Consider the following 8,467-nt stretch of genomic DNA (forward strand, 5'->3'; position numbering starts at 1 on the left):
ATCGGATAAAGATATATATGGGCGCTATATCCAAATCGGAATCGATCTTGATAAAATTTGGCAAAGATATTTCTGAGCTGTATTTGATATATTTCCCTGAATATCGTTGTTAAGGAGTGCATATTACGATTGTGGGTAACAAATATAACAAATCGGATGAACAATATATATGGGAGCTATAGCTATATCTGAGCCAATCTTCACCAAATTTTACATACTAGCTTCTAGACTCAATTCGGTCGTAAGTGCCAAACTCCATCCCACTTGGACAAATATTAGACGTTTGGTGCACAATAAAGTGTAAATCGGACGAAGTTATGTATGGGAGTTATATCCAAATCTGAACCGATCTCGACAAAATTTAGCACATGTATTGCTGAGCTGTATTTGATATATTTCCCCAAATATTGTTGTTACAGAGTGCATATTACGACTGCGGAGGACAAAAATAACGAATCGGATGAACAATATATATGGGAGCTATAGCTATATCTGAACCGATTTCGATCAAATTTGGCATACTTATTTTCAGGCCTAATTTGGTCGTATGTGCAAAAGGACGAATATATATATGGGAGCTATATCTAAATTTTGACCGATTATCTCCAATTGCAATAGGGTTCGTCCTTGGGTCAAACAAATGATTTGTGCAAAATTTCATCTGGATAGGGCAATAAATGCGAACTGTACTTTGTTTACAAAAATACATGGACATCCGGACGGACGGACATGCATAAATCGACTCAGAATGTAATTCTATGCAGATCATCAAAAGGAACTATGGGTCTATCTCGTTTCCTTTTGCCTGTTACAAACAAATGCACAAAGACATAATACCCTGACCACCTTGTGGTGTACGGTATAAAAAACAATATTCACTTCATTGCACTTTTGTTCGATGAACTTTCTAACCATAAACCAATAACACTCAGTAACACGTACCTTGCTGGTAGTTCATGTGGCTACATAAGATGATCATTATCATTATTGCCATCATTGTCATTATCTTCATAATCACAATGATGATGATGGCGATCTTGATGATTACATAATTTCCAACCATAATAATGATGATAATCGCATTAACCACAACCCAAATAATGAACATCGCATTAAAACGTATAACTACTTACACTCCACACACTTGTAGCGACTTACAATGTACACGTGCTATATGTTGTTGTTGTTGCTCGATTAAACTGTGTAAATGTGTTTGATGATCGAATTACAACAACGGGTATACAATTGTAATTTAATGTTGCTTATATAAATATAAAATAAACACAATCTACAATAATCAACATCTTTAGTAGGCTGCGGCGGCAGCTTCTGTTACCGATAAATGGAAATTGTACTTATAAATAATTTACAATGTGTGTGTGTGTGAATTGAACTATTTTCACTCAACCTCCTCCCCCACCTCACTGCCCTGAATGATAAACAAAAGAAAATCCCATTAAATGTGTAACAGTAAACAATTCCGACAAGTCGGCGTTGAATTGAATTTGAAGAAATTCCGTAACACATAAAATTGCTAAGACTATGTTAAGCATTTGGCGGATATTAGGCAATATTTTTAATAAGTTTGAAATAATAAGCGCAGAATCAGTTAAATGCTTTTTTATCAAATTGTTGGTTACAGAAAATAGCATAAACATTGCAATAAGATCACCCCACAATTTTCGCGTCTTAAAAAATAAGAAATATCCTTGATGGATTCCTTAATAGAGCATTAAAATATTAGTAATGAGCTCTTCCGAACTCCAATGTGAATTTAGAATATTTGGAATAAGCGAGCGTTAGAAGAATTTAAATTGACGATAGGTATTTAAGAAGCGGGATCAAAGAAGGTTGGAAGTTGGAATTTTGAAAATTTGTATTGGATGGAGATAAAATTTTGAAATTCGATATTTAAAATGCTGTGTGTTGGATATGGAGATGGTTTTGGAAACGTGTACTACAATAATTGTTCGAAAAGTACTAAATAGTACAAAACTAGCATCACTATTGATGTGAGGATGGAGAAATTTAGATTATTTTGATAAGCGTATTAAAAATTAAAATATTTGGTATTAGGTGATGGGATAAAGCTGAAATTCTGAGATTTGATACTGAGATCACTGTTTGTTTCTAGGGTTTACATATGGCGACGTTGAAATAGCTTTGGACAGACAATTGGATCTGCGCAATGGTTTTCTTATATCCTTCCCGGTAAATTTCAAAATTAAATATTTTAAAGTTTTTTTTTGGTGTAAAAGGTAAAAATATGCTATTATTCTTTTCGAAGAAGGAAAAACTTGAAAAATATATAAAACTTTTAAAGTCTAAAAATTTATATCAATCTATGATGTTCCGATTAAAAAATGTTTGTTAAACTGATCAAATTTTGCATTTTTCGGTTTTTAAAAATATTTTATAAAAAATAATGGGCCAATAGTGTATTTTTCAAAACATTTGTCATAAAATTTTCGTACCAGAATCGTTGGTCCTGATCCACATCCTTAACTTTTTGGACAGATATTTGGTATATACTGAAAATATAAGTGTACTAAAAATCATGGAACATAGTCCCTTTTCTGTTGTCTCCGATTTCTATGCATTTCAAAAGCAAACATAGCAGGGAATAGTAATTTCTCGAAAAATATTATAGGTAAAGGGTTTATTTTAAGAAGTTGGTAGGATTATTGTCTTTGAGAAGCATATTATCTCTGGTGGTAACATTTAGTGGCGTGGGCCTTTCACGCCAGTTAATGCCCCTTATGTTGTAGAAAACTAAACGACCTGTCTTTGCAAGACTCTTAACAATGGAAAAATCATAAACATTTGATAGAAAATTTGACATGAACACATTTATTTGTATACCCTACACCACAAGGTGGTCAGGGTATTATGTCTTTGTGCATTTATTTGTAACAGGCAAAAGGAAACGAGATAGACCCATAGTTCCTTTTGATGATCTGCATAGAATCAAATACTGAGTCGATTTATGCATGTCCGTCCGTCCGTCTGTCCATGTATTTTTGTAAACAAAGTACATTTTGCATTTATTGCCCTATCCAGATAAAATTTTGCACAAATCATTTGTTTGGCCCAAGGACGAACCCTATTGAAATTGGAGATAATCGGTCAAAATCCCATATATATCTTCGTCCGATTTGCCTTTTATTGTGCACCAAACGTGTAATATCAGCCCGAATAGTATGGAATTTTGCACGTACTATCAGATTGGACCTGAAAATAAGTATGCCAAATTTGATCGAAATCGGTTCAGATATAGCTATAGCTCCCATATATATTGTTCATCCGATTTGTTATTTTTGTCCTCCGAAGCCGTAATATGCACTCTGTAACAACAATATTTGGGAAATATATCAAATACAGTTCAGAATCACATTTGCTAAATTTTATAGAGATCGGTTCAGATTTGGATATAGCTCCCATATATAACTTCGTCCGATTTACCTTTTATTGTGCACCAAATGTTTAATTTTTGCCCAAATAGAATGGAATTTGGTCGGGCGGGGCCGACTATATGATACCCTACACCACTATGCATATTTTGTAGAGCTCTCGTAAAAATGTTTATACAGGGCATTTCAGAGCTCTATGAGATATTTGGTACAAAATAAAAATCTTTCTAATTCTGTCGTGCATTTTACGAAGTATAGCTATCTCTGAACCGGGTTCCTCCAAATTTGACGTATTAGCTTTTAGACTGAATTCTGTCTTATGTACGAAAATTCAGGTGATTTGGGCTGATATTGACCATTTAGTGCACATTTAACCCGAAATCGGATGAAGATATATATGGGAGCTATATCCAAATCTGAACCGATTTCGATAAAATTTAAAACAGCTATTCCTGTGCTCCATCTTATACCTGGTACCAAATATCACGGTTGTGGAGTGAATATTACGAATGTAAGGGACTAAAACACTAAATCTGATGAAACATATATATAGCAACCATGTATATGTTGTATCTGAACCGATTTTCACTAAATTTGATATACTTGCTTCTAGGCTGAATTTGGTCCGATGTACTAAAATTCAGTCCATTTGGACTTATATCGGTCATTTGGTGCACAATTAACCCGAAATCGGATGAAGATATATATGGGAGCTAAATCCAAATCTGAACCGATTTCGATAAAATTACAAACAGCTATTTCTGGGCTGTATCTTATATCTGGTACCAAATATCATTCTTGTGGAGTGCATATTACGAATGTGAGAGGCTTAAACACCAAATCGGATAAAACATATATATGGGAGCTATAGCTGTTTCTGAACCGATTTTCTCCAAATTTGTTGCATTTGCTTTAAGGCTAATCTCGGTCACATGTGCCAAAATTCGGGCCATTTGGGCTGATATTGGCCTTTTGGTGGTCAATTAACCCGAAATCGGATGAAGATATATATGGGAGCTATATCCAAATCTGAGCCGATTTCGATAAAATTTAAAACAGCTATTTCTGTGCTCCATATAATACCTGGTACCAAATATCACGGTTGTGGAGTGCATAGTAGGAATGTGAGGGACTTAAAGTTCAAATCGGATGAAAGATATATATGGGAGCTATAGCTATATCTGAACCGATTTTCTCCAAATTTGATATACTTGCTTCTAGGCCGAACTCGGTTGGGTGTGCCAAAATTCAGGTAATTTGGACTGATAGTGGACATTTGGTGCACATTTAACCCGAAATCGGATGAAGATATATATGGGAGCTATATCTAAATTTGATCCGATTCTCACCAATTTCAATAGGGTTCGTCCTTGGGCCAAAAAAATATTGTTTGGAAAATTTCATCTCAATCGGATAATAAATGCGACCTGCATTTTGTTCACAAGAATACATGGACAGACGGACGGACAGACGGACTGACATGCATAAATCGACTCAGAAAGTGATTCTGTGAAGGTTCTCAAAAGTAACTATGGGTCTATCTCGTTTCCTTCTCCATGTTACAAACAAATGCACAAAGACATAATACCCTTACCACTATGTGGTGTAGGGTATAAAAATTCTACTACAGAGAGTTGAAAATGTCTTTAAAAAAAGGCTTAAAAATTTTTGAAAAGCTACGTTTTGGGATCCACAGAGAATGGCAGAATATTATCTGTGAAAATCCTAGTTTGGTAGGTATATTTATTTGAAATAACAGGTTAAAGAGTTTAAAAGACGTTAAATCATTTCTTTACTTCACGTTTTGTGATCCCAAGGGGAGGAATTTTTCCTGGAAAAAATGTTGTTCAAAAATCCTGGAGGACCTCTTCCAGTCCTCAAAAAAATTTTCGACCTATAATTTTTTTTAAATCTAATTCTAATCACTGTTCTTAGTATAAATTTATCATTAAAAAAAACTTTATACAAATATCTACAATAATTAAGCCAAATGCCTTATCGACTCTTCCTCTTTGATAAACTTATTCCACAAAAATTCTAGGACTAGGAAAATTATCTTAAAATATTTGTTGCTTCTTCTTTAAAAAACGTTTCTTCTGCAGTTCCTGAAAATATTCAGAAAAATGTTCGAAAATCTACTTTAAGAGTCAGCATTGGACATAATATTATAAATAGGTCACGTTAGTTATTGTTTCTGCCAAAATAAACAAGTTGTAAAAATGCATTTAAAAACCAAATCTAACAATCGAAATAAATTCCCTAAAAACGTCCAAAACCCCGTCGCCATGAAAAAGGATATTTTAAATAAATTTACTTATTGCCCAAACTCAAAATATTATTCGGTAAAAACTTGGACGCTTAATAATAATTACTCCCCCTAATGCCTTATAAACAAAAGACTTAAGACACAAACATGAAAGAAAACCTAAAATGTATATCAGAAAAATAAAAATTCCTCAAAAAACAACAACTGTGAATTTCAAAACTTACCATAAACTGGGGGACAATCCAAGAAAAAAACTGTGTACTAACACTTCACTACGAATATTAATCCTTATACCAAAGGACAATATGAAATTTCCTTTTTTTGTTTTGGTTTTTTTTTAACCAAAATATTTCATTAAATATTTGAAATTTCTTTTCGACAAATGTATATTTATTCTTCAGCTTTTCTGTTAAAATAAAAAAATCAAATTTATTCTTCACAATATTTCAATAGATTAGCGTTATTTTCAAACTGATTACAAATTGGAAAAACACACACACACACTTGCTGACTTGCTTACGCACACAAATGCACAATGAAAAAAGTTTCACTTTTTATTTGTTTGTTTTTTGTCGCATCAAATAAAGCAAGAAAATCAGTAGATGAGGCAAAAAGGCAAATAACAACAGCAACACAAACACAAAAAAAAATCAAGTTGAAGTATTTGAAGCTCCTAGAAATATGGATGGAGTTGATAATTGGGCGAGGTGAAGAGAGTGCGTTTCATACAAATAACACCACTCTGTCTGGTTGTTGCTTTGGATTGTTGTTGTCGTTGCAATTGATGCTGCCGGTGTCGATGTTGCATGTAACAAACTTGCTAAATAAGCATCATCATCGACGACGACGTCTTCTCCTTCATCACCACAGCAATGGCAACATCTAATACCGCAAAACGGACGAAAGGTTTTCTGGGCAAATCGACAAAAGGAAACGACAAATAATATTCCACCGTTGGGAGAGAGAGGGGGAACAAGACACTCGCACTCACTCACTCACTCACTTGCCACTTGATTGGTTGGTCTCATAAAACGTAACGCACTTTAGACACAATTGTATGTTTTGTAGGTTTGAGTGTATTTATTTTTTTTTTAATTTTTTATTTCGAACAAATTTTCAAATATTCAAAGTTTTAATTTGCCGGACAACGAAACGATTATTTTTGTTTTCAATTTCGAATGTTTTGCTTATTTCCGCTAAAAGCATCCGTTGCAGTCGATGTTCGTTTAAAAACTGAATTCGCGTTGCTTCTTCGCCAAACGAACAAGTTGTGTGCGGTGTGTGGCACAAAATGTTGCTGACATTGGCGCTGCCGCTGCCCATGTCAAACATAACGCTAACCGCACCGAGCGTACGCGTTATGCTTTTGGTAATGTTGTGTGACTTACCCTGCTGCTGAGACGAAGCTTGAACTGAGAGACCGATTATCATCGACCGATGTTTATTATCAACAACATTGCAATAAGCTTCGACGGGGCACACATATGTTGTTTCATTCGTAGTTTGGTTAACATAAATTTGACACTGTGGTTTCATTGCTTTTAATCTGAGCAACTGGAGATGTTAAGAGAAGCATAGATATTACGAGCGAGAGAGAGAGAGAGAGAGAGAGAAGTATAAGGCATGAAAACAAGTAGCATTCCACGTGAAGTAACATTAACGTGAAATCGAAAAGTCAAATCTCTGCTCATTTGGTAGAAGATTGTGGCAAAAATCTTCAAAACACCAAACAAAACAGGAGGTGACGTTATATCCAGAATGAAGTTGTAGTTAGAGTCAGAATAGAAGGCTATTGTTGGGGAAGATGATCGCAAAATATTTTGGGGTTGAAATTTAAAAAAAAAAAAAAAAACAAGTAAAAAAGCAGTAAGTTCGGCCGGGCCGAACTTTGAATACCCTCCACCATTTGGAACGAATTAGAAAATTTTCAAAAAATAAAATCCATTGAAAATTCTGTTAAAATCTTTAAAATACCTAATATAGGAAGGTGCCGATATATGGGGGGATATACGATATTGTGGACCTATAAAGACAAATCTATGTCTGCGTGTAAAGTACTCACAAGGAACTCCATGTGTGGATTTTCAGGCAATACGATTGGAAAATGAGGCTAAAATCATCAAAATACCGAATATCGCGGGGTACCGTTATATGGGGGCTATACGATATTGTGGACCTATATAGAGAATTCTCTGTCGGGGGTAAAGTGCTCACAAAGAACCCCTTGTGTACAAAGAATCCCTTATGACCATTCCGTTGAAAAATATGGCTAAAAACATCAAAATATCGAATATCGAGGGTACCGTTATATAAGGGCTATACGATATCGTGGACCTATATAGACAATTCTCTGTCGAGGTATAAAGTACTCACAAGGAACTCCTTGTGTAGATTTTCAGACAATTCCGATACAAAATGTGGGTAAAATCATAAAAATACCGAATATCGGGGGGTACCGTTACATGGGGGATATACGATATCGTGGACCTGTATAGACAATTCTCTCTCAGGGGGTGAAGTGCCAAATATCGGGGGTACCGTTATATGGGGGCTATACGATATCGTGGACCTATATAGATAATTCTCTGCCGAGGTATAAAGTACCCACAAGGAACTACTTGTGTGGATTTTCAGACAGTTCCATTGAAAAATGTGGCTAAAATCATCAAAATACCGAATATCGGGGGTACCGTTATATGGGGGCTATACGATATTGTGGACCGATATACCCCATCTTCGAACTTGACCTGCCTGCAGACAAAAGAGAGATCTGTGCAAAATGTTAGCTTCC

General features: G+C 34.9%; 1 protein-coding gene across 1 annotated transcript in view; it reads right to left on the minus strand.

The window, feature by feature from the left end:
* Positions 1 to 6,917, minus strand: part of LOC101897322 (mucin-2) — a 62,356-nt gene extending 55,439 nt beyond the window's left edge. Inside the window, exons 1-2 of the mRNA XM_059124753.1 lie at positions 6,676 to 6,917; positions 5,901 to 6,082 (exon numbers count right to left, since the gene is read on the minus strand). The gene's annotated coding sequence lies outside the window, so the exon portion shown is untranslated. The remainder of the gene's footprint in view (positions 1 to 5,900; positions 6,083 to 6,675) is intronic.
* Between the last annotated feature and the right edge of the window lie 1,550 nt (positions 6,918 to 8,467).

This window comes from Musca domestica, unplaced genomic scaffold, assembly GCF_030504385.1.
Source record: "Musca domestica strain aabys unplaced genomic scaffold, Musca_domestica.polishedcontigs.V.1.1 3, whole genome shotgun sequence".
NCBI lineage: Eukaryota > Metazoa > Arthropoda > Insecta > Diptera > Muscidae > Musca > Musca domestica.